Genomic DNA, 27,698 nt, shown 5'->3' on the forward strand with positions numbered 1-27,698 from the left:
TGAAACTTGGCTTGAATGATTAAATGATCTGATATACGAGATTCCCTGGATAAAGTACCATGACTTGCCATCACGTGTACCCGGTTGAAAACTCGATACTCTGTTAACCCTACGACGTAAGGGTGACCGGACACTTATAAATTCCGGGGAATGTTAACCCCCATCGAGCAATATTGATTATTTGAGAAAAAGTTATGCATAAACTCTTGGGGATGCACGTCGAGGGACAGTCTAATATTTTCAGACTTGTCGGCGTTCTAGGATTGCCTTTGGCATTCCCAGGACCTTATATATTATGTGTGTGGCACCTTATCATACTGAGAACCTCTGGTTCTCACCCCATACTATGTTGTTGTTTTTCAGATGCAAGTCGATAGGCATCTCGTTAGGCTTCTGGACTCCTGAAGCGAAGTGGTTACTGGGTTATTTTGTTATACAGTGATGTATATATGTGTACTTAGCTTTCTCTCCGCATAACTTGTTCTTTTGATACTCTTAGAGGTTTATGGAGAGACAGAATTTCGTTTATATACATTTGGATTTTAGAATATGTAAATGTGTGTGTGTGTGTGTGTGTGTGTGTGTGTGTTTAAATATTCTCCGGCCAGCCTTGGCTTCACGGGCTAAGTTAGGAGCTTGTTATTTTGTATCTTTGGCCCTTTATTCCTACTTTTAATATCTTATGTTTGATAGTTATAGTTTTCTTCACACGCAAGTTATTCCGTTTCCGAAGCGGTGCGCTATTCATTTCGCGATTTTATTTTACCCATTTTTTCAAGGCTCCTAGTCTATTATATTCTTTCTGCTATTATATGTACACATTTTATTTTAGAGGTCGTAATACCTCGCCACCTCTGTTTTACATCCTAGGTGTAAAGCTCTGGGTGGTAGGGTGTTACATTATGGTATCAGAGCAGTTCGTTCCTGTAGAGCCTGAGAGACGGACTGACTATGCTTCTGTACATACTTTGTGTGTGACTATGTGCTACCTAGGATATTCGACTAGTATGTGTAGCATACATGTTCATGAGCATGCATTTGGGATTTTAAAGCATTAAACTTGAGATATTGAGATTGATCACCTTAATATCAATTGTTTGGTGTGAATAGGAACCAAATGGCGTCTCGCGGATCCGAGCGAGGTCCCCAGAGGGAAAATCTTAGGCCCGAACCGATGCAAAAACCTCAAGATGGAAGTTCGGGTGCTGGTACAAGCAATGTAGGTCAATACTACAGATCTATGACCCTTACTGATTTCCTCCAGAGTGGTCCACCTCAGTTTAATGGAAATGTCAATGCGTTGGAGGCTGATCGGTGGTTTCGAGATGTGGAGAGGTTTTTGTACACTCAGCACGTTCCTGAAGTACAGTTAGTGGAAATAGTGACCCACATGTTGGAGGGAGATGCTCAGAAATGGTGGCAAGAGTTATGTCATACCTTGTAAATAGAGTTAACAGATGTCCCTTGGAATTTTACGGAAAATATTTCTTGCATGCACTTCGCACTGCAAAGGAGTTGGAGTTAATGCAGCTGAAGCAAAAGAATATGGCTGTTGCTGACTATACCCGTGAATTCGACAACCTGTGCCGTCTCTCAAGAGTTTTTCAAGGAAATCCAGCCGATTATGAGGAGTGGAAGTGTGCTCAGTATGAGAAAGGACTTAGGAGAGACATCTTTAACTACGTGTATCCGCAAAGGTTAACGAATTTCACTAAATTGGTTAAGAAGAGTCTATTCGCAGAAAATTACTCCACGAAGTGGGCGATGCTACAGGAAGGCTATGGAGAGACTGCTTCAGACGAGCCACATAGGGCCGGGCTAGGTGAATGCTACAAGTGCGGGAAGTCGGGGCATGTGGCTCGAGACTGTTCACACAGGAAACGCCGGGGTGCAGTCGAATTTGATTCTCAGACCCGAGGTAGTCATAAATTAGCAGTTGAATTTCGAACTTCCTTGCATATTATTAATATGTGATATTCGTTCGTAATATAAGACGCGCGTTGATAATTGTAAAGCCCAAGTCGATGACTGGTCGAAGGCTATTTGTTGTTAAGACGGAGTAATGTTTAGTTAACTTAGAAGGGTGGATCGGTTTGGAGTGATGTTAGGTTTAAAATAGATAAGGGTTAGAGATGAAGATATTCCGAAAACTGCTTTCAAGACACGTTATGGTCATTATGAGTATACGGTGATGTCTTTTGGGTTAACCAATGCTCCGGCAGTATTCATTGATTATATGAACAGGATTTTCCAGCCATACCTGGACGAGTTTGTCATTATCTTCATTGATGATATTCTTGTTTACTCTAAGACTGAGGAGGAGCATGCTGATCACTTGCGAACTGTGCAGCAAATTCTGAGAGACAGGAAGTTGTACGCTAAGTTATCTAAATGTGAGTTTTGGAAGAGTGAGGTGAAGTTCCTCGGTCACGTAGTGAGCAAGCAGGGAATAGCCATAGATCCTATTAAGGTAGAAGTAGTGACGAAATGGGAGCGACCAACTTCAGCGACAAAGATCAGGAGTTTCCTAGGTTTGGTGGGGTATTATCGGAGATTCATTAAAGGATTTTCATAGCTCGTCTTACCTTTAACTAAGTTGATTAGGGAGGATATGCCTTTTGTCTGGACTTCGGAGTGCGAAAAGAGTTTTTAAGCATTGAAGCAAAGGTTGACTACTGCACCCGTGTTAGTATTCCCTGAGCCAAGTAAACTGTTTGAAGTGTACTATGATGCATCATTAAAGGATTTAGGGTGTATTCTGATGCAGCACCAAAATGTTGCAGTATATGCCTCACGGCAATTAAGGTCGTATGAGATGAACTATCCGACTCACAATTTAGAACTTGTTGCTGGTTATGTTTGCTCTGAAAACCTGGAGGCATTATTGAAGGTTGTGGTAGGCTTAGAGAAGGGGGGTTGAATCTATGCCTTCCTTTTAAGTTGCTGTTATTATCCTTTTAAAACAAACTTTCAATTCTGATTCTGTTTGTACTCAGCAGCAGAAATTTATGAGACAATTTATTTTTGTCTCATGAATATCAGAAAACAGAACACAACAGAGAAGAGAAAAGCTAACACCAGCATGTATCCTGGTTCAGTTGCCTTGTGCTATGCAACCTACGTCCAGTCTCCTCCACAACTATGGAAGAATTTCACTATAGTTAACAGTATTACATACACCAATTTTACAGAATTGACCCAATCCTTTCACACTCAAGTTCTAACCTAACTTGACATTGGCTATGCTAATACCTAACTATTCACTCTTAGTGCTAACCCAACTAAGAAAGGGATGCCCAACAGGTACAAGATACAAGACACTTAATCAACCTATAGAAATCTGAAATAAACTCTAGGCTTCTCTCTCAAGTGTTTCTCTCAGCCTTTTTCCACTCATGGCTTTTTCAGAATCTTTCTCACAATGCCTTTTCTCACAAAAAATTACAGAAAGATAAACTTAGAAAAGCACATTACAATCAGTAAAACATGAAGGAGATTGACTTCATCAGCAGCCTCTTTGCTATGTGCAAAACCAGATTCGCAAACCTCAGATACAGTTCTTCAGTATTGGCCGAATGCTTCTTTGAAAGAAAGCATTATCCAAGTAGAGAAACTTCTAAACAGAACACTGTTCTCACACTCTGGTTTTCTCTCCTTGGTTTCTGAATGAACAGCAAACCTTTTTTTTTATCTCCTTGCATGTTGCTGGGTTCTTCTTCCAAGGTCAACACCTTGAGCCTTGAGCTTCACCAACCCACAGAATCACTTTTTCACCTTAATCCTTAGAGAAGAAACTTTCCCTCTGACTTCCTCATCTTGACCGAAAGTCATGAAACAGCAACCATAGAAATCTTTCAAAGGTCAACTTGATCTGAGCCCTTGAAAACCAACTTGGTCCCCAAGTCTTGTTTAAGACCGTAGATACACAGCAGGGAAGAACATAAATCCTCTTTCCCTTGTATCCCATTTCGGATAGAGCAGAGAGTTGGGAAGAAGAGATGAAACCGAGTTGCATGTATGAGGAAAAAATTTACCTATAACCTAAGCTTGATTTGGTTTGGATTTGTTGAGATGACTTCTGCCTTTCAAGCTTAGTTTCTCTTTCTTGCTTCTTTGGTGACTATCTTGGTGAAGAAGCTCTCTCTCTCTCTCTTTCTCTTTCTTACTTTTCTGAACCTGATTTGACTTGGTCAGAGAGAGATGAACGTTACTTTTGGTTAAGCAAAAGAGAGGGATTTGCTTTTCTGAAACCAGATCGGGCTTGGATCGGGTATTGGTATGCTTGGCCCGATTTGATTTCTTTGGCTTCTTTCTTTGCTTTTCCTTGGGCTCTTAATTTTGCTTTCAGCCCAATATCCTTGCTGATTGTTTTTTATTCCATTTGGGCTATTGAAATTTGGCCTGCAACAATAAACAATTAGTTAATAAGTAGATATAAATAATCAACACTAATTATTTATTTTGTCCAAAAATAATGTTTGTCATCACTAATTAATTTAGTTAATTTCTTAACTCAACAATTATCCCTATGGCGTGAAGTTTCATGTCTTCTCAGACCATAAGAGTTTAAAATATCTCTTTAGGCAGAAAGAGTTGAATATGCGTCACAGGAGGTAGATGGAGCTTCTAAAGGATTATGATTTTGAATTGAATTACCATCCAGGAAAAGCGAACATTGTGGCAGATGCCCTGAGTCAGAAGTCTTTGTATGCAACTTGGATGATGCTACGGGAAGAAGAGTTATTAAAAGCATTTCAAGGTTTGAACCTGGAAGTTAGGGAAGAATCTGGAATTCTGTGTTTGAATCAGTTGCAAATTTCAAGTGATTTTAACTCAGAACTTCTGAAGGCTCATCAAGATGGTGAAGCATTACGTAAAGTATTGCCGGCAAATGAACAAGGAAAGCCATGGAGAGTGTCAGAAGGTAAGGATGGTTTAAGGAGGTTTAAGAACCGGATTGCTGTGCCAAATGTCGGAGACCGGCGACAAAGTATTTTGAAGGAAGCTCATAAGAGTGGGTTTTCAGTCCATCCAGGAAGCACTAAAATGTATCAAGATCTGAAAGTGATGTTCTGGTGGCTATGAATGAAGAATGATGTGGCATTGTATGTATCTAAATATTCAACATGTCAAAAGGTTAAGATTGAGCATCAGAGACCATCAGGAACCCTTCAGCCTTTAGAGATTCCATAATGGAAATGGGAGAGTATCGCAATGGATTTTGTGATAGGTTTGCCTAGAACCCGGTCTGGTTGTAACGCTATTTGGGTAGTTATGGATCGACTGACAAAATCAGCTCACTTTCTCCCCATTCGAATAAGTTGCACAATGAAAGAATTGGCTCGAATGTATATCAAAGAGATTGTCAGATTGCATGGCGTGCCTTCTACCATTACATCTGACAGAGATCCTCATTTCACATCAAGATTCTTGGAAGCTTTTTAGCGTGTATTTGGAACTCAGTTAAGTTTAAGTACTGCGTATCACCCTTAGACAGATGGTCGATCAGAGAGAATTATCTAGACCTTGAAGGATATGCTAAGGGCTTGTGTTTTGGACCATCCGGCGAGCTAAAATCTGTATATGACATTAGTGGAGTTTGCTTATAACAAGAGCTGCCATGAGAGTATTGGAATGTCTCCGTATGAGGCTCTGTATGGCAAAAAATGTCAATCCCCACTATGTTGGTATGAAACTGGAGAAAGGAGCATATTAGGACCCGAGATAATAGCTGAAACTATTGAACAGATAAAGAAGATTCGTAGCCGAATGCTTATAGCCCAGAGCCGTCAGAAAAGTTATGTTGATCAAAGACGAAAGCCTTTGGAGTTTGAAGAAGGAGAGCATATCTTTCTGAAGATTACACTAACCACCGGAGTAGGAAGAGCTATTAAGACCAAGAAACTGAATCCTCGTTATATTGGACCGTTTGAGATCCTGAAAAGAATTGGGCCGGTGGCTTATAAAATTGTTTTACCACCGTATCTTTCGAACTTGCACGACATGTTTCATGTGTCACAGTTTCGGAAGTATACTCCTAACACAAGTCATGTACTGGAACTGGAACCGATTCAAGTGAGAGAAGATCTAACACTTCTAATAATTCCGGTGAGAATTGATGACGCTAACGTTAAACGATTACGTGGGAAGGAAGTACAACTGGTAAAGGTAACCTAGAGACGAGCTGGCATTGAGGAACATACTTGGGAACTCGAATCAGGTATGTGAAAGGACTACCCATATCTCTTTTCAGGTAACTACATTTGAATTTGGGGGACAAAATTCTTTGTTAGGTGGGTAGGATGTAAACTCCATTAAATTCATAGATAATTAGTCAATAAATTAGTTTTTGAAAATTAGAAATATGAATATTATATTAAATTAGGATAGAGCGCATTGAAACGAAAATTTTGACACTAATTTCGAAAAAAAGGTCCAAGATTGGACTAAACGTGCTGAACTGGTTGAACCAGACTCAAACCGGACCCGTGGACCCAACCGGGCCAGCCTTTAAATGGACCCACATTCCTTTTTCTTCCCCATCTTAGCTGCAGCAACGTGAAGCATACAGGGGAGGAAAGGAAAGAAAACATTTCCATAACCCTTACGATGATTTTCGACTCATGTAACTCTTCCGTCCGAGCTCTGATCGCTGCACCGTTTGCGGCCATGCGACCATCGCGTTGAGCTCTACGTTTCTACTGGAATAATTTCATTGGTAAGTCATTAATCACTCCCAGCCACTCTTTTCCACCAATTTTTCGAAAACTGGAAGAGATGTTGAATTTCTTTTATTTTTGATATTTTAGGATCCAATTAGCTTGAGAAAAATGTTCACTCTTATTTATATGAAGCTTGGGTAAGGTGAGGATATAATAATTCTATCTAAATATTATGAATTTGTGTTTTGGGAATTAAATTGGGTATATATGTGTTCTGAATGTGTATTAGGTTGTGAATAAATAATTGGAGCTTGAAATTGTGAATACCAAAACTTAGAAGAAGCTGTTTAGTTGAGGTTTTGGGGCTGTGATTGGTTTTAATTAAATTACTTTGGTTGCTACGTGAAAATTGACCAAGGTATGATTTAGGTTTCTTGCATTTAATATATAATGTTCTATGAAAACTTAGGCTAGATGACCATAGGATAAGTTGAATGCAGGTGTATAATTAATGTTTAGTAATTTGATTGATAAACATGTTTGGTTTGGTTTGGTGATTTGATTATGTGGTGGAGATTGTGTTGGAGATTTGAATGATTGATCATATGGTTATATGTGTATTAAAGGAAGAATCATTGAACATAGGAAGAATCATTGAACATATGGTTATATGTGTATTGAAGAAAGCATGATGAACATGAAATTATGTAACATTTTTGAATGGTGGATGATGAGATGATGAAGAGTTTATTTGAGTATTGTTGTTGGTATATGATGATGGTATTGGTAAGTTTGGTAGTGTATGAGAGTGGAATCTTGAATGAAAATGAGGTTTGAAGTATTTTTCCAAAGTTGGTTTTCGGCCGAACTTCGGCAGGCTATAACTTGGTTTCCGAACCCTTAATTTGTTTCCAACTTATTTTAAAATTAAAATTGGGTTCGTGATGTTTATGTCATTCAAAGAACGGTGAAAAATATTTTAAATCAAAAGAGGTATGGATGTTGGAAGATTATGCCTGAAAACTGAATTTTGGTGATGATTTTGCAGCTAGCCACTGAATCTGTTTTTTTTTTTAAAGAACGTGCATCCACACGTATGCGTGGTCCACGTGCACGCATGACATGAAGTTTTCACCTATGCGTATGCATGACAAGGGACGCGGGCGCGAGCTGCACCTTCACTCTCCCACTCCAGCAAACATAATTTTTGAGTTTAAAAACCTTATTTCAAACTTCTAAACCTCTATTTTCATTCATTTGGCCAAAAACAGTAGTATTAAACCTGATAATCAGACGAAGCTAGGAAGGGGGGATAACTTGGAGATGAAGTAAAGCTGAAAAGTGATTAATTGATTATAAAATATTACGGATGATCATATATGATGCTTAGCTGGATTACTCAAATGAATGATTATGTATGAAACTTGGCTTGAATGATTAAATGATCTGAGATACGAGGTTCCCTGGATAAAGTACCGTGACTTGCCATCACGTGTACTCGGTTGAAAACTCGATACTCTGTTGACACTACGACGTAAGGGTGACCGGGCGCTTATAAATTCCCAGGAATGTTAACCCCCATTCAGCAATATTGATTATTTGAGAAAAAGCTATGCATAGACTCTTGGGGATGCACGTCGAGGGACAGTCTAAGGTTTTCGGACTTGTCGGGTTGGCTGGATAACCAACAGATGAGCCTCATCAGCCATAGGACAGGCATGCATCATATGCATACTACTTGAATTACTTGTTTGTGCATTAACTGGGTGTGCTTAAGTGTACTTGCCATGTTAAATGTATATTTGTTACCTGCAGTACTTGTAACCTTCTTGTGCTTGTGTTTATCTGTTTATTTGTCTGTGAAATGCTGACGGAGATGGAGGTTTGGAGGAATGGCAGTATGGGACTTAGATTTAGAATTAAGTCAAGTTAGGTTCAGATACTCTTAGTAAACCACCTTTTATGACTACTGTTTAGTACTTTAAGCTCTATAATCTGAGTGTTGGCATTCTAGGATTGCCTCTGGCATTCCCAGGACCTTATATATTATGTGTGTGGCACCTTTACCATACTGAGAACCTCTGGTTCTCACCCCATACTATGTTGTTATTTTTCAGATGCAGGTCGAGAGGCATCTTGTTAGGCTTTTGGACCCCTGAAGCGAAGTGGTTACTGGGTTATTTTGTTGTACAGTGATGTATGTATGTGTACTTAGCTTTCTCTCTGCATAACTTGTTTTTTATCCTCTTAGAGGTTTATGGAGAGACAGGATTTCGTTTATGTACATTTGGGTTTTGGAATATGTAAATATATATGTGTGTGTGTGTGTGTGTGTGTGTGTGTGTGTGTGTGTGTGTGTGTGTGTGTGTGTAAATATTCTCCGGCCAGCCTTGGATGGCTAAGTTAGGAGCTTGTTATTTTGTATCTTTGGCCCTCTATTCCTACTTTTAGTATCTTATGTTTGATAGTTATAGTTTTTTTCACACGCAAGTTATTCTGTTTCCGGAGCGGTATGCTTTTCATTTCACGATTTTGTTTTACCCATTTTTTCAAGGCTCCTAGTCTATTATATTCTTTCTGCTATTATATGTACACATTTTATTTTAGAGGTCATAATACCTTGCCACCTCTGTTTTACATCCTAGGTATAAAGCTCTGAGTGGTAGGGTGTTACACACATTGCCATCCCAAACTATACATGTATATCAGTACATTGTAAACTCGAAAAAATGAACATATGACCCGCTAAATTATAAAATATAATAACAACGATCAAGTCTTTTCCAACTATATGGATCAAAAGATGTAATCCAGGACTATCAATATATCATAAACTGTGCATAGAATACAGAGAAGTGACTAAATTTAAAACAAATGCTACTCCAATTAGGGTATTCTACATCTAATCTACTTTTTTTTCATTAGGGTTTATAACAATCTTCATCCATGATTAAACCACCTAAAAGGAGATTCTATGGTCTTTTTTAAAACAAATGCTACCCCAATTATCTTTCTGATTCATTCATAACTAAAAATATCATATCTAATGTATCCTTACTCATCTCACAATATCTTTATGCAAAATTGGCCATTCTATTGTTGGCTTTTAACCGCACAATATTCAGTATCTCAAATTTCTGTTGGATGATGCTCTAATACACTTAAATTGCATGTGTGATGAAATGATATCTAATTTATGAAGCACCAAGTATCAATACATCAACTGAGAAGCCTTGTTCATATCAAACTTGTACACAAAAACTCCATAAGCTCACAAAAAAAGTTTTCATTAAAAAAAAACAAGTTAAAGAAGAAACTCACAATAGAACCCAAAGCTATTCAGATATTTGATTTGAAGATAAATGATAATGAAGAGATAAGGTTATTTGAGCAAAATCAATCACATTTACAAACGAACAAAGCAAAAAAATTCTATATCTGCAATATGCTCAATGCTACTTTTATTTTCATCCCAAACCTAAAACACCAACCTTTAGCAGACCCCGTTCGCACTTTATGCAATGTATAAGAACCCCCAAAGTTACAATCCAAAGAGACAAAAAAAAAAAACGAAAAAAAATGTGAAGAAAAACAAACAAATTCTCACTCCATTTTCTACTCCACCATTCCTCAAGAACAACAAATCTAAACCAGCAAACACAAATATCAGCATTGCAAAAATGGAGATATTATCACAATTGTGGACACTGTTAGGGTTACTCACCGTTCTGAAAAATGTGCGTCTATCTCAGATTCCCTTTCTGCTTCACTTTCTATACGAATCAGCTCAAGATCTGCTATCTCCTTACGCATACATTGAGATACTCAAGTTCAACAACTACTGCGGCGTCGACCTCAATGAGTCGAACCTGGTGTAGATGAAACGAATTCACGAGATTTCGGTGGAATGAGAAAAAAAACGACGAAAATCGCAAGAATTTTGATGAAATCGCGAAATTAAATAGAGACATGGAGGGTACCTGGTGTGGAAGATGGGAGAGGAAGAAGTTGCAGGGTGATTGGTGGTCTTCCATGAAGGTGTTGATAGGTTTTCTTTTTAGAAAGTTCTTCTGGGAGATGAGCTGAAATTGAATAGAGATAAGAACAATCTGAGTTGATGCGAGAGTTTTATTATTGGGATAAATTTAAAATATTGAAAGATTTGTTATTTTTTAGTATAAATTTTAATAAATTATTTATATATTAAATATAAATCATTAGATCTGTTATCAATTTAATCCAATGCTTCAAATTGTATGGCGCATCAGATAAGCTTAAAAGACTTGAGCTGATTTTAGACGGACCCTTTATTTTTATCTTTATTTTTATCTTTATCTTTATTTTTATAGTATCTTTATCTTTATCTTTATAGTAATACAAATGTGGAGCTCATATGCTGACATAGCGCTCATACGTTGAGTTTGGAAGTTTATTTGCTTAGGTGTCATCACTAGAAATTTTTATACTTTATAAATTATAAATTATTATTTGCTTAGGTTGTTATTTTTTAGTTTTAAGTTATTTGTTTAGGTGGTTATTTTTTAAATTTTAAGTTATTTGTTTAGGTTGTTACTTTTTAAATTTTAAATTATTTGTATATTACTCTTTTAAATTATAAATTATTATTATTTGCTTAAGTTGTTAGTTTTTAATTTTAAGTTATTTACTCATAAATTAAAATTTTTGAAAAAATTAATTTAAATTTATTTTAATACAAATTTATTCATAAGCTAATAAGTTGCTAAGATCAACTTAATTATTGTATGAGTTAATTTGAATTAATTCAAATTTATTCCTAAGTTAATAACGATAATAATTAATAATTATTCAATTAGAAGGGTCGAGTATGCAACCATTGTTAATGGTGAAAAACTATTTCAGCAGCTCTTGGTTGATTTCTTTTCCATGATTGAAGCACAAAGGCTGACCTACTATCGAAACAACCAAGATAAAGTGAGGAGTGATATATATATATATAAGGGAATTCAATATGCAGTTGTTAGGGGTGAGACTTGTGCTTTCAAAGCAGGTAAACGTGTCATCCTACCTACATCCTTCACTGGTGGCATGAGATACATGTTTAATAATTATTAAGATACTATGACAATTTGTAAGAAATATAGATATCCAGACCTCTTCATCACAATGACATGTAACTTGAATTGGCAAAGTTAACAATCCAAGAAACTCAAAGGATGAAGACCGACTATAAATAACGTGTAGAGTGTTCAAAATTAAGCTTGACATGATAATCTCGAATCTTAAGCAAAGAATTTCATTTGGAGTGTTAGATGTAGGTATTGCTTATAATCCAACTTTTTTTTAGAGAAAGTTTTCTTTAAATTATTATAAAATAAATGACAAAATATTTTTTATTTTTAACATATTATTGATTTTTTATTATCACCCTTAATTTAGCAAAGCACATATATAAAATAGATAGTTTATTTATAATATATTATTTTTTTGTCTTTTTGTTATAAGGGATGTATACGATGAAATTTTAAAAAAGAGGTCTACCACATGCTCAGATTCTTTTACGGTTGAGTGGAGACCACAAGATAACAACGACAACTCAAATTGACCAGTTAATATCGTCAGAGTTGCCCGATACTGTTCGGTACCCAATATTGTTTAGAGCTGTGTCTACATATATGATTTATGGACCATATGGTAGAGCTTTCTCAAAATTTTCCTGCATAAAATATGGGTACTGTACCAAATATTATCCCAAAGCATTCAGTAGTACCACAGCTATCGATAATAGTGGATATCCATCATATAGAAGACGAGACACCGCAGATGTTACTAAGAAGATGGGAATCCATATGGATAATATAGGAATGTGGTTCCATACAATGCATATCTGCTTATGTCTTATCAAGCACATGTTAATGTAGAGTACTACAACAAGTCAAATGCTATAAAATATTTGTTCAAGTATGTGAATAAAGGTCCAAGTTAGGCTAGCAATTAGAGTTTTAAAGGATGCTTCCAGTGGAGAAGATGCTCAGGTTATTGATGAGATCAAACAATTTTATGATTGTAGGTATTTGTCTGCATATAAGACTGTGTAGAGAACTTTGGCTTATGATATTTATTAGAGGTGGCTTTCAGTGACAAGATTAACCTTTCATTTGCCTGAAGAGCAAAATATCATCTTTAAAGATGATGACGATTTTGAGGAGATCGTAGAAGAAAAAAAAAGGGAAATATACGATATTCTTAGCATGGATGAAGGCCAACAAAGAATTTGAAACAGGTCAAACTTTGACGTATGATGAGTTTTCAAATCAATCTGTTTATGATAAAGAAGCAAGGGAATGGCATCCACGCAAAACAGGATATTCTATCGGGAGGTTAAATTATGTTCCACCAGGTACAGGTGATACGTGAGCATCTTTCCTATCTTTTCCTAGTGAATTTGCATCTAAATTGTTGAGTTTAATAAAGAATTAATTATCTTTTAGCCACTATGGATGCTACTTTGAGTTTTTTTACAATTGTGTTTATTTTAGGTAGCATTCGGCTGGATTTGATGGAGTTTTTGCAGCACAAGAATTAAAGGAGATACCAGCAAGGAGCGACGCGTACGCATGACTGACGCGTACGCGTGATTTGGAGCTTTTCAGGGCGACACGTACGCGTGACTGATGCGTACGCGTGATTTGAAGATTTGCACGGCGACGCGTGCGCGTACATGACGCGTACGCGTGACACACGAAAAAGACCACAGACGCGTACGCGTGACTGACGCGTAGCGTGACAAGCGCCACGTGCAGAAAACGCAGAAAAACGCTGGGGGAAATTTTGACTGCTGATTTGACCCAGTTTTAAGCCCAGAAAACACAGATTAGAAGCTGCAGAATGGACAAAACAAGTGGTCCACATCCATCAACTGAAGACTTGCTGATTATTCTGATTTAAATTCAAATATTATTTTCAGAAAAAGATATTATTTTAGTTGGAGATAATAGATTTAAAATTTATTAGGATTTGATATAAAAGGGAAAAGAAACTTCTCTTTTAGGGATCCCAACCCATTCCATCCCAGACTACCAAAATACATTTTATCAAAATCCTAGTTTTTCACTCTGAACCATGAGCAACTAATCCTCCATTGTTAAGGTTAGGAGCTCTGTCTATTTGTATGGATTGATTTTATTACTTTTTCTATTTTAATTCATGTATGGATTTATAATTTAAGAATTATTTTCGCTCTTTATCTTATGAATTTGGGTGGAACGGAAGTATGACCCTCTTTCTAATTGAGTTCTTGTATAACTTGAAAAAGCTCTTTACTTGAACAACAGTTTGAAAACATATTCTCCTAAATTTTAATTATCTGAATTTAACGGGATACGTGACATATAATCCTTTTATTTTTGGGTAATTAAAATTTTTGTGGCATATAAACTGGAATTTGATCATCACCCTCTAATTGGAATTAATTGATTAAGGAATTGGCAGTTGATGAATTTTAGAGGAGACTAGAAAGGTCTAAGGAATTAGGGTCTAGTCACACATAGTTTGCCATGAATTAAATCTTGCATAATTAAAATAGTTAGTAAAAAAAGTTAATCCAAAGAAATAGATAACTCTGAAACCTTAACTGTCTTCTCCATATTTTATTTCCAACTTATTTACTTTACTATTTTAATTTCTGAACGATTGTTTAATGCGCTTTGAATATTCAAACACTCTTTTCTGTTTGTCTAACTAAGCCAATCAATCAATCATTGTTGCTTGATCCATCAATCCTCGTGGGATCGACCCTCACTCACCTGAGGTATTACTTGGTACGACCCGGTGCACTTGCCGGTTAGTTTGTGGGTTAGAAATACCGCACCAACAGCTGATATCTATTATATGAAAATTTTGTTAACTATTCAGAGAGATTGCACAACATATGAGTCTATTAGGATAGTTAATGGGATCACATATTCTAACTTCCAAGATGCTTGCTATTCCATGGGACTACTGTGTGACAATAGAGAATTCATTGCAACTATTGATGAGGTAGTTGAACTTGTATCTGGCCATCAATTGAGAAAACTATTTACGATCCTACTGATATCTAATAGCGTTAGTAAACTAGATCGTGTTTGGAATGCAACTTGGACATTATTAGCTGACGGGATACTATATGAGAGAAAAAAAAAGCATTGAAAAATCAAGGTATTTCACTATGTCTTTTTTTTTATATATCAAGATTGTATTCTTTTATTATTTTTATTTTTATTAATAATATTAATAATTTTTATTTCGAAATTACTTATTAAATATTCATAAAATCATCATGTGCTTTTGTTAGGACTAAACATGACTAATGACGAATTAAAAAACTTCTGCCTTATTGAGATTGAGAAGATACTCAACAGCAATGCGAGATCTTTAAGAGACTATCAATTAATGTCATATCCTGAGATGTCTGATGTTTGTCTTTTTTAGAATAAACTAATAGAGGAGGAATTAGCATATGACACAAACGAGTTGACTCATACAAACTTATATATGGAATAAAAGATGACTCATGAGCAAAGGTTAGTATTTGATGAGATACTCAATGCTGCTATTATGAATTCTGGTAGTTTTTACTTCGTTTATGGGCATGGTGGGTGTGGTAAGACATTTATTTGGAATAGAGTTTCTTCTGCTATTCGGTGTAAAGGAAAGATAGTTTTAAATATCGCATCCATTGGAATTGCGTCTTTACTCCTACTTGGTGGCAAAACGACTCATTCTAGGTTTTCAATACCCATGATAATTATTGATGAATCTACTTGCAACATTAAGCATGACAGTTTGAAGGTTGAGCTGCTCATTCAAAGTAACTTATAATTTGGGATGAAACTCCAATACTTAATAAATGTGCTTTGAAGCACTTGATCTGATGTTCAGGGATCTTATATCAGTTACCGATTAACATAAGACACATCAATCATTTGGTGGTAAGGTTGTGGTTCTAAGAGATGATTTCAGACAGATACTTTTGGTGATTTCGAAAGGGAGAATGTAAGGCCCACATCGGTTGGAGAGGGGAACGAAGCATGCCTTATAAGGGTGTGGATACCTCTCCCTAGTATGACGCGTTTTGATGAGTGAGTGTGAGGGGCTTCGGCTATCATCCCTATCGTCAAAGGCAAAACCGTGAGGCCTTGTGTGCCAAAGCGGACAATATCGTGCTAGCGGGTGGTCTGGCCTGTTACAGATGGTATCAGAGCCAGAACCCGGATCGATATGCCAGCGAGGGCGCTGGACTCCTTTAGGGGGTGGATTGTAAGGCCCACATCGGTTGAAGAGGGGAACGAAGCATGCCTTATAAGGGTGTGGATACCTCTCCCTAGTATGACGCGTTTTGACGAGTGAGTGTGGGGGGCTTCGGCTATCATCCCTATCGTCAAAGGCAAAACCGTGAGGCCTTGTGTGCCAAAGTGGACAATATCGTGTTAGCGGGTGGTTTGGGCTGTTACAGAGAAGACACGATATATTATCATCAGCTATTAACTCATCCCATTTGTCGTCGTTCTGTAAGGTTCTGGAGCTGCATACAAATATGATGCTTCTAATATCTTCTTTGGATCAACATTATGGTGAAATGAAGAGATTTGCTAATTGGATACTTGATGTTAAAAATGAAAATATTGGTTCTGCTATTGGTGATGAGTCAGAAATTGAAATTCTAGATGATCTGCTGTATAACATGTCAGATTACAGGTATTTTCAGAGTAGGACAATTCTTCCACCCACGCTTGAGAGTGTCGAGAAGATAAACAATTTCGTCTTCACAATCTTCCCAAGGATGGAAAAGGAGTATCTAAGGTCTGACACAACATATCAGGCTAATGAGAATGAAGATGTACAACAAGAATGGTTCACACCAGATTTCTTAAATGACATCAAATGTTCGGGATTACCCAACCACAAGTTGACTCTGAAGCCAGGAATAGCTGTAATGCTACTGCAAAACATAGACCAGACTTTAAGTTTATACAACGGAACAAGGCCAATAGTTAACGAACTTGGCAACAACGATTGGAGCGACGTAGTGATCAGTAGAAATATTGGCGACAAAGTGTAAATTCCAAGAATGAACTTGATCCCTTCAGATTCAGGATTGACATTTAAGTTTCAACAGAGACAATTTTCATTAACAGTGTACTTTACAATAACCATCAACAAGAGTCAAGGTCAATCATTATCACATGTAGGGTTTACCAAATGAGTGTTCACCCATCGACAACTTTACGTTACTTTGTCAAGATTTAAGAGTCGCAGTGGCCTCAAGGTTCTAATTCTGGACGAAGACAGCAATCCAAAGTCATCAACAATAAATGTCGTATTCAAAGAAGTTTCTAATAATATTTAGGTAAGAAAAATAATATTTTTATTTTAATAACATGTTATGATCTCATTTCGTAGACTTTACATATCCATATTTGTTGCAAAATATGTCAGATTACAAGTTTTTCAGAGTAGGGCAATTCTTGCACCCACGCTTGAGAGTGTCGAGAAGGTAAACGATTTTGTCTTGACAATCTTCTCAGAGATTGAAAAGGAGTATCTAACTTCTAACACAACATGTCAAACTAATGAGAATAAAGATGTACAACAAGAGTGCTTCACACTAGAGTTCCTAAATGACATCAAATGTTTGGGACTACCCAACCACAAGTTGACTTTGAAGCCAAGAGTTGCTGTAATGCTACTGCAAAACATAAACCAGACTTCAAGTTTATACAACGAGACAAAGTTAATAGTTAACGAACTTGGCAACAATGTAATTGGAACGACAGTAGTGACTGGTAGAAATATTGGTGACAAAGTGTACATTCCAATAATGAACTTGATTCCTTCAGATTCAAGATTATCATTTAAGTTTCAACGGAGATAATTTCCATTAACAGTGTGCTTTGTAATGACTATCAACAAGAGTCAGGGTCAATCATTATCCCATGTAGCACTTTACTTGCCAAAATCAGTGTTCACCATGGATAACTTTACGTTGCTTTGTCAAGAGTTAAGAATTGGAGTGGCCTCAAGGTACTAATTCTGGACGAAGACGACAATCCAAAGTCATCAACAACAAATGTCGTGTTCAAAGAAGTTTTTAATAATATTTAGGTAACAAAAATAGTATTTTAATTTTAATAACATGTTATGATTACAGTTTTGTACAAATATTTATTGTAGATGTAACTAATTATCTATAACTCTACTTTCAGACTTGAAATGAAATGTGTAAGGGAGCACAACATCATATGCCAATTGCTTTTCTAATGAGGTTAGTAAAATACTAGATTGTCGATAAATTTTCATTAGCCTTTTGATATAAAGTTTAGTGTAAAACTGATATACTACTATTACAGTTATATATATTCTTATTTTTTCAGATCTCTTTCCTTATGGTACAAGAATATTATAGACTTCAAACTGTTCTATTTGTATTTTACTTTGAATAAAGATAAAACAACATATCCAGTACTTTATTATATAATGACGATGATAGTGTTATACTAAACTCAAGAAATTTATGACTGTAAAATATTATTTTCGATTTAACATGTCAAATTAAAATGTAAGCCCGTGCATCGCTCAGGTTTAACACTAGTCTTTATAGTAATACAAATGAGGAGCTCATATGCTGACATGTCGCTCATACATTGAGTTTAGAAATTTACTTGCTTAGGTATCGTCACTAGAAATTTTTAGAATTATATTTATAAATTATTATTTGCTTAGGTTGTTATCTTTTAATTTTAAGTTATTTGCTTAGGTTGTGTTTACTTAGGTTATTATTTTTTAAATTTTAGGTTGTTTTGCTTAGGTAGTTATTCTTTAAATTTTAAACTACTAGTTGCATCTCCTTTCCACACGTCTTGCCTGCTTTTGCAGAATGAAGCAGGGTGTCAGCAAAATGTGGGCGCTCATGGGAAAGGTTCGTTAACCTGAGCCGGAGGGTTGAACAAGGAACGGTATTTCATTGTAGTGGGTTCCATGAGTCCAGCTTCACGGGTTGGGCCTTATTGGTTGTTGGGAGTGGTTTTCAGAAAAAAAAAATGATTGAAATAGGTTGGGTTGGGTCTTTAGTTCTCTCTCTTCCTCTCACCATGCCTAGTTGCTCAGAGAAGAACGAGCATCTCCCTGGAAGGAAACTCTAGCTTCCTCCACCGCGATCGCCGCCGCTAAACTTCTCACTATCGCCGTCAGTCGCGCCGGAGATATTTGTTTATTCGTTCTGCTCCAGGCCCGCGTCTCAATCGCTAGTCGTGAGCTTCGCTACGGTAGTTTTTGAGTTGTCACAGTCTATAACCCCTCATCTTGCTCAGTCGGTCTTTTCCCGTCATTCCTCGTCGTGCTCGTCGTCTACCGTGCTTGTCACAAGAAGGTAATAGCTGCTCTACCAACTAAATCATTAGCTTTGGCTCGGCTAATAATAGAGAAATAATAAACCATCTGTATCTAGTAACAAAAGCAGAAATCATTTAGAAAACAAAACATCCTTATTACTAATGCTTTTATCGCCAAAGAATCTTGGTCCTCTGACGAGGAAAGTCAATTTATTTTGTGTTTGGAAAACAACATATGCCTAACATTTATGGAGTAGGTTTTGGTTTTTATGCTGTGTAGGTTGATCAAAACTGGCCCAAATTTAAAGTTGGTAAATCCATTACACAATCCTAATAGATATAGGCCTAATTAATGTCGCTGGACGACTAGATCTCTTTGGTTTATTGAATTGAAGATTTAATTACTATTTTTAGGGGACAAAAAAATGCAAACACCAATGTTGAGAATTTGTTGACTAAGGATTATCATTGTGACTCTTCATAATAAGTAAATGAATATTTCAATCAGAATTATATTGGTAAAAGTGAATCTTTAATTCATATAGCTGATTGAAAGTATAAGGAATAAAATATTCAGTATTATAGTTTGTGTAACTTAAGGAAAAATGTCTTACAACGGAAGCAACTAACAATGACCAAATATTCTTATTGCTTTTAGTGCAAGTCATTAATCATATAACATATTGGGTCGTGCTAGTGTGAAATGATATTGTTCGTAATAAGTAGATCTCACGCATACCAAATTCACCTAATACTCTAATAGAATATGACTGTCATTTCTACTTGTTTTGGTTCTTACTATAATCTCAATTAAACCACTTATTGTTCTTGTTCTTTTTTTTTTTTAACCTTTTGGAATTTTGTTGAATAGCTCAAGTGAACCATTCAATTACGTAGAAAATATAGAAAAGTGACAAGTTTTGAGAAACTGATCAAAGATTGAATAAGTTTATTAATGATAGTTACAAATTGAAGAAACATGTTTATGTAGGTACAAAGAGTGAAGGCAGTTGCAAGTGGCTGCATATGGAATTAACTTTGTTGAGCTATTGTCCTCAAGAATTTATCACCCTACATACCCTAAAAAACTACACTCAAAGATAAAACAGATAACAATCAACATGTATGTAATAGTTTTGTATGATTAGTTTTGGCTATACTTTTTGCACCAAACCCTTAGTATGGTATTGTCGTTGTTTGCTTATCATTTTTGACATTTTGTTACGTTAATATTTGACATTATAATATTTTTATTTTTTAATTCCGGCCATGAAATTCTAGAAAGGATTGTTACCCTTTTGTTAACAAATGTGCTAAAAACATTGTTCAAAGTATGATGGTATATAGCTTGTTAATTTTTTTGTTTAACTTAATGAAGAAAAGCATAATTTGGTCAGCTTCTTTAGGGGAAGAAATAACTTGTAAAACCTTGTTTTTTTCTTTAACAAAGAAAACTAAATTAGGTCAAAAAAAATTTTTCAACTTAGTGACTTTTTTCATGAATTTTCTGGTGATATAATGAGCGTTAAATATATTAATTATTCCTACACCAGTGATATAATGTGTTTTTTTTAATTCTAAAGATTTGCTGTTTGTGGCTTTCTATTCATACATCGGTATATTTTTCAAATTAAACCAAATATTTTTTTCGATAAATGGGTTCTTAATTTTCATTATTATTATTAATATTATTCGTACTTGCGAGTAATCTCTTCCAATTTTTTTTGTGTCCATTCGATCATTCTTGTTGACTTTATTCTTTTTTTTTTTTTGGGTTTCTTAATTGAGGTGATAATTTCTCTCCTAATTCAGAAGTAAAAATTTTGCAAAACAATTAACACTACACAAAAATATATGCACTTGTCATAAACATGTCATCTAATAATAAGACCATAATTAGTTATCCAAACACTAAAAAGAAACTCGTATATTTCACCCACTCCTTGTAAAAGAAGGGTTCATACAGAGCCTAACGCAACTATGAATCCTTTTGCCTTTTTTATATATATATAGGTTCATAAATATATTACAATAACAGAACAAAATATGGTTACAAATACAAAATACGAGTTGCTCTCAAGCGTGTGTCTTTGCAAAGATTTATAAGGAAAACAAAGATTAATTCAACAACTTATTACACATTAATAGAGTTCAAATAGTTAACAAGACTATAGCCAATCGTTGTCCAATTATCAATAACCATAAATTTGTAATTTATTCTAGACCCAGCCAAGGGTCCATACAAACTCTGCTATCTGGCCAAAAGGGTCTTCTGTCCTCATCAGTAAAGAATTAATGAATAGAAAAATAGTTTAATTATTCGGTTGGTTCCTATAGTTTTACCAAATTTTGAATTATGATTTTATATTTTTTGTTCCTTTCAATTGGTTCCTACATTATTTTTAATTTTATAATTAGATCATTTCTAGTATAACAAATATTAGAGTTAATTGAATATTTCTTTGCAAGTTGAACATATTTATAATTAAAAATCTAATTAAATCTTTGACCGCAGGTATATCTTGAATAAAATATTCTATTAATTTTAACGTCTTTGTTTTGAAAAGAAATTAATTACAAAATTAAAAGTAGTATAAAAATTCAATTAAAAAATAAAAAATACATAAACCTAATTAAAAATTTGATATAACTATAAGAACCAATAAAATAGTTAAACCTACGAAAAAAAATAAGATGCATCTATAACCGTCTTTCAAATTCGAAACTAAGATATCTAAAACTGCGAAATCTTCTTAAACCAGCACACACTCATCATTGTTTAAGGATAATAATTCACTCCCCAAGGTATGAAGCACTAACTCCTTACCCCTTGAAGTCTCTTATTTGGATGTTCGGATTAATACACACTATGGTACAGAAATAAATTGATATAGATTTATATTTTTTTTTTGTTTAATGCTGTAGTAACATGTGGTCTGGATTATTTCTTTCAGCAGTTAGATTTGCAGGACTTGTCAGGCAACAGCGCAGCGCAATGGCTTGACCAAACTGTTAATGGCTTTTTTTTTTTAAATGGATAACTGTTAATGGCTTAATAAGATGTAATGTGTTTGCTTTATGATTATTTCCTTATAATTGGACTGGTTTTGGCATGTGGATTTTTGTTTGTAAGGCAAGTGAAATCCATAAAAATAATTCATAGTTTGAACCTTGGAGGAACAATTTTTGTTTTTTATGATAACTAACAACTTTACACTAAACTATCCTCATTAAATATTCATCAAATATATATACCAAAAAGAAAAAAAAAGTTATTCATCAAATATTGTCCTCGAGCGATGATTTGGCATTGTTATTTTTGGAATAGATGAAATTATTTTTTGATAAAATTATTTTAACTCAACATTTATTTTTGATGGTTTCTTTTATACTTCAATTAATTAAAGATAAAAATGATTTTTTAAGAATTTAATTTTAATATATTTATAATATAAAATATTTTATACAATTATTTAATTATATTTTTTTATGACCATTCATGTAATCAATGTAAAATGTGATTATTTTTGTTGATGTGATACTATGTGATTACATATGCATGTAAAACTACTTTATATTGATAGTATACTAAAATTAACTTTTTTTTAGTTGGTATTATTTAAAATTAAACATGTGACAATTCAATGTCATAGTCTTAATAAATAAACAAATTGCATTTTAAACCCAACCATTTATATTTTTTTATACTTTTACCTCAAATATTAATTAGATTTAAAAATATACGACATGTTGTAAACTCCGAATAATTAGTAAATAATTAACTAATAAATTAATTATTATTTAAAAAATAAAAAAAATAAATTTTATAATTTCATGAAATAAAAATAATTAAAATTTGAATTTAACACTAATTTTAAAGGTTTTGATCTAAAATTGGATTAAACGGACCAAACCGAACCGAACAAATCGGTCCAAACCGAGCCCAAGGCCCATGTATATAAGTAACACATCAGCCCTTCTCCCTCAAAATCATAAGGGAATTCACACTGGGAATGAAGTAGGGAGATTGAGGAACGTAAAGGAACCCTAACCTTGTTCCAAAAATTCAATCCTCCATAACTTTCAATTCGGAGCTCTGATTGACGAGCCGTCAGCGGCTACGCGTTCATCTTGGAATTCTCTACCAAACCCACATATCAATTTGGTAAGTGAATCAAGTTTTCTCCCCCAATTCTCTCCTTTTCAGTTCGTGATTTTCAGTTTTGGTAATTGAGAGATTTTGAGATTTTGATGGTTTAAGGGTACTCTAGCAGTGGATAATCCCAGATTTTGTCCATTTGACTCATGGGTAACAGTAAGGAAATTCTAACCCTTGTGAATAGGTAATTTAGTGAGCTCAGTGTTGATTATTGTGATATTGTATGAATTAGATCGTGTATCTTGTTAAATTGGAGTTAAATTGGTGGATATTAGAAGCTTAGAATTGAATCTTGTGAGCTGTAAATTCAATTGGTGAGGAGTTAGAGTTTTGGAGCTTGAGGAACGGTGGATAATTGAGGTGTTCCGAGCATAAGGGAGGAATTGGTTAAGGTATGGGTTCGGTTTCTCGTAACTAAAATATAATGTCTTGTGAAAACTTAGGCTAGTTGACCGTAGGTTAGGTTGAACCAGGATGACTTATTAAAGTTTAGTGAATTAGTAAAAATGTGGAGTTGAATATGTGAATGTGTTGCTGAATTATTGAGTAATGATGAGGTTTGAGTTTGATTGTAAATGATGATGATGTTATATTGATGATTTATGAGTATTATTGCTTTGGTTATGATTGTTTGGATTAGAGTTGATGAAATTGAGTGTTGAAGTATCGTGGAATGAAAGAAATGGTTATGAAATTGTTTTGAGTATATTTAATGTTGTTTTGGGTTGTGAAACTTGGTTTGAAAATGAAAATTTGAAAAATAAAGGTTTGAACTCTTTTGGTAAAAGCAGGTTTTTAATGAATTTCGGTGGTCCATACCTGAGCCTCGAATATTGAATTTGAGTGAATTTTGATTCAAATTAAAGATCGTTTTAAAAGCTTTAAGATGGTATAAACTTTGTGAAAAATAGAATTTCATAGAAGAAGTTATAGATATCAGAAGTTGTGTAAAAACTGAATTTTCGAAGTTGTAGGAAAAACTTGAAACCTTGTTTAAGGTCTATTAGTTAGGTTTTGGGTTACGGAGTAAGGGTTAGTGAGTGGAATAAAATAGAATTGGTGTCGAAGGAGTTGAAGAAGGGGAGGCTTAATTTGATGAGGAAGATGAGAGTAATGAGAATTTGTAATTTAAAGAGATATATGTGACCGGGTAGTAGGCAGTGGCGTTATCCACTTGCTTCAGGTATGAGATAAGAAATGAAAATTATGAAAAACTGAGTTAATTATAGAATTTTGAATGAACATGATAAATGAGAATGGTTAATGATGAAATGATTATGAATTATACTTAATGTTTGACTTGAGATTGAATGAATTGTTGAATGAGATACCTAGGTAGTAGCAAAGATTGTGGTTCGTCCCGCTTGTTCCAGGTCAGTGTTTGTGACGCCTGGGCAGTAGCAAGGATTGTGGATATTCCACTTGCTCCTGGTTGATCTTTTAAATACCCGCTTGGGTAGTAGCCGCAGTAGTAGTTATTCCACTGGCTCTGGGTTAAGTGGGTAGTAGCAAGGGGATTGTAGCTCAAATCTACTTGCTCCGCAATAGGTGTTTCAGTCCATGGTTAGCTTCCAGGATGTGTCGGGTTGGCTATATAACCAACAGATGATATCATCAGTCATAGGGTAGCATTCATCATATGCATTTGTCTGTTTTGCTTGAGTTTGCATTTTCTTGGGATTGCCTAATTGATAATCTATGCTTACCTGCTATATTTGTTACCTGCTGTAAGTGTATTCTACTTGTGTTTGTCATTGTCTGTTTGCTTATCTGTGTGGTTCCACCGGAATTGGAGGTTTTTGGAGGAAAGTAGACGACAGAGGATTTCAGTTAGAGTTTAGTTAAGATTTAAAATCTTAGATGACCTACACTACTTATGGTTTATAATTTATTACCTTTAAGTTTTATAATCTGTTGTCGAAGTTCTAGGATTGCCTTCGACTTTTCCAGGACATTATATGTTAGAGATGTGGGCACTGTTACCATGCTGAGAACTTCTGGTTCTCACCCCATACATATGTTGTGATTTTCAGATGTAGGTCAAAACGCACCTCGTTGAAGCATTCTGGGAGCTTCTGTCAGTGAAGGATCCTAGTCCTTTTGGTTTATGTTTTGGTTAAGTTGTACATATAGATATTATTATATCTCCACTATGTATATTTTATGTTTTTGTCCCTCCTAGAGGTCGACTTGGAGAAACAGGTTCTGTAATTGTATTCTGGGTCTTTTGGGAATCTTATATATGTGTATTTGCTTTGGCCGGTTCTAGCTTCGTAAGCCGAGTCAGAAGCCTTGCTATATGTATCTTTGGAATTCTTCTCTCATATTTATCGCTTAGCGAGTGATACGATTTTTTGTTTAACGTCTTGCTTAACTCTTCTTCATAGGCTTCTAGTTAAAATTCCTTTCAATTATTATTATTATTATTATTATTATTATTATTATTATTATTATTATTATTATTATTATTATTATTATTGATACGTAAAGCAAATAAGCTCGGCCAGCTCAGCAAACGAATATCTCGGCCAAGCAAAACACCACGGAACAAGAAAGCATAATCAAAAACCAACAAACCCTCCTAATCCGGGTGAATTGCGAGTAAGCTCGGAATGTAACAAACATGATAAAATCGAAACACTTGGGATAACCTCGGAACGCACGGAGAATCCCGAGATTTACTATAACCGAACACACAAGGAACGCTTATATAAACACATACCTAACCTCGGAATAGACAGGTCACAGAACTCACTCTGATTTATTTCTCTTATTTATTCATAACTCATATTCTTACTTGAGCGTCGGAGTGCTTTTTGCAGGTGCTCCCGCCGCGGTGTTCCAACTCAGCCGACGTATACCTCTCCCACCCGAGCATATCTGCAAGACTAAGGAGTCGTTATACCTCGGCAACATAAGGACGGAACATTTGGCGCCCACCGTGGGGCCCGATCTGATCTAACCCCACTTTTTATTTCCACATTTTATTTGCTTCCTTGCGTGCAGAGATTTTCTGACCACCTAGGTATGGCTGAAAATGGAGCGCCACAGCTCAATCAAGCCGAGCTCCTGGCCCAAATAGCCGAACTTCAAGCAGAAGTCTGAAGACTTGCCGAGCTCTCCACGAAGAATAACTCTGGAAAACATGACAACGGAGGCTTTAAAAGCTCAGCTCAGGGAGGCTCGGACCCATTGAGCGTCACCCCACCTAAAGAAAAGCTGACGCTAGATAACCCCTTCTCCGAGGAAATCACAAACTTCAAAATGCCAAAGAATTTTGTTTTGCCTAACTCTCTAGAGCCGTATAAGGGGATTGGTGACCCCCGAGCTCACATCAAAAAATTTCAATCTATGATGTTTTTTAACGGCGCTAATAATGAGCCCATACTTTGTCGCTCCTTTCCAACTTACCTTGATGGTGCTGCTTTACTGTGGTTCTCTAAACTTTCTGCAGGGTCAATCTCATCCTTCGAGGACTTGGCAAGATCCTTTATTGACTACTTCGCCGCCTCAAGGATATATGTACATGGATCTGATTATCTCGGGATAATTAAGTAAGGGCAGCATGAGAGTCTCAAAGATTACCTAACCCGATTTGCTGAAGCCACGATGGAAATTCCAGACTTGGACCCTAACGTCCACCTACATGCTCTCAAGACAGGACTCAGGCCCGGGAAGTTCAGAGAGACAATCGCAATCACCAAACCGAGGTCATTAGAGGAGTTCCGTGAGAGAGCAGCAGGACAGATGGAAATTGAAGAATTGCGTGAAGCACAAAAAGCGGACAAACAACCAAGCAAGAAGGAAGAAGAAAGATCATTCAAATCGCCAGCCAGAAAGGATCAAAATAAACCATTCAAACTCACTCCCAAGTACGATACGTACACCAGATTCAATACAAAGAAGGAGAACATAATCAAGGAGATCCTCAACGCTAAAATAGTCAAGCCTCCCGTCAGGGCAGGGAATTATTAAGATCAACGGTTCGTGGACAGAAGCAAACACTGTGCCTTCCATCAGAAGTACGGACACACCACAGACGAATGCGTCATAGCAAGGGACTTGTTAGAAAGATTAGCTCGGCAAGAACTCCTAGACAAATATGTCGAAGGACGGACAAACAGAGAAACCAAAAAGGAGCCAGAAGAACGAACAACAGACAAAGGGAAAGGGAAATGGACAACAGCGGACCCCCTAGAGGGATTATAAACTGCATATCAGGAGGATACGCAGGAGGAGGGGAAACAAGCTCGGCACGAAAAAGAAGCTACCGAGCAATGCTAGCAATCGAAGGAACAACTAAACACAGCACAACCGAGCCGGAGATAACTTTTTGCCAAAACGATCTAGCAAGCCCAAACCTCGATGACCCAGTGGTAATATCCATCCAAACAGGAGAGCTACTGGTAAGAAAGGTCCTATTGGACCCAGGTAGTAGTGCTGATGTATTATTCTATTCAACATTTATGAAAATGCAATTATCTGAAAAGGCCATGCAACCCTCGTCAGGAGAACTAGTTGGGTTCT

General features: G+C 35.8%; 1 long non-coding RNA gene across 1 annotated transcript; it reads left to right on the forward strand.

The window, feature by feature from the left end:
• Positions 1-23,000: 23,000 nt before the first annotated feature.
• LOC140178821 (uncharacterized) lies at positions 23,001-25,472 on the forward strand. Its single transcript, XR_011871752.1, has 2 exons — positions 23,001-23,177; positions 25,205-25,472. It is a non-coding gene; the product is annotated as an uncharacterized lncRNA (long non-coding RNA).
• Positions 25,473-27,698: the final 2,226 nt, after the last annotated feature.

Source organism: Arachis hypogaea, chromosome 14, assembly GCF_003086295.3.
Source record: "Arachis hypogaea cultivar Tifrunner chromosome 14, arahy.Tifrunner.gnm2.J5K5, whole genome shotgun sequence".
Taxonomy (NCBI): Eukaryota; Viridiplantae; Streptophyta; class Magnoliopsida; order Fabales; family Fabaceae; genus Arachis; species Arachis hypogaea.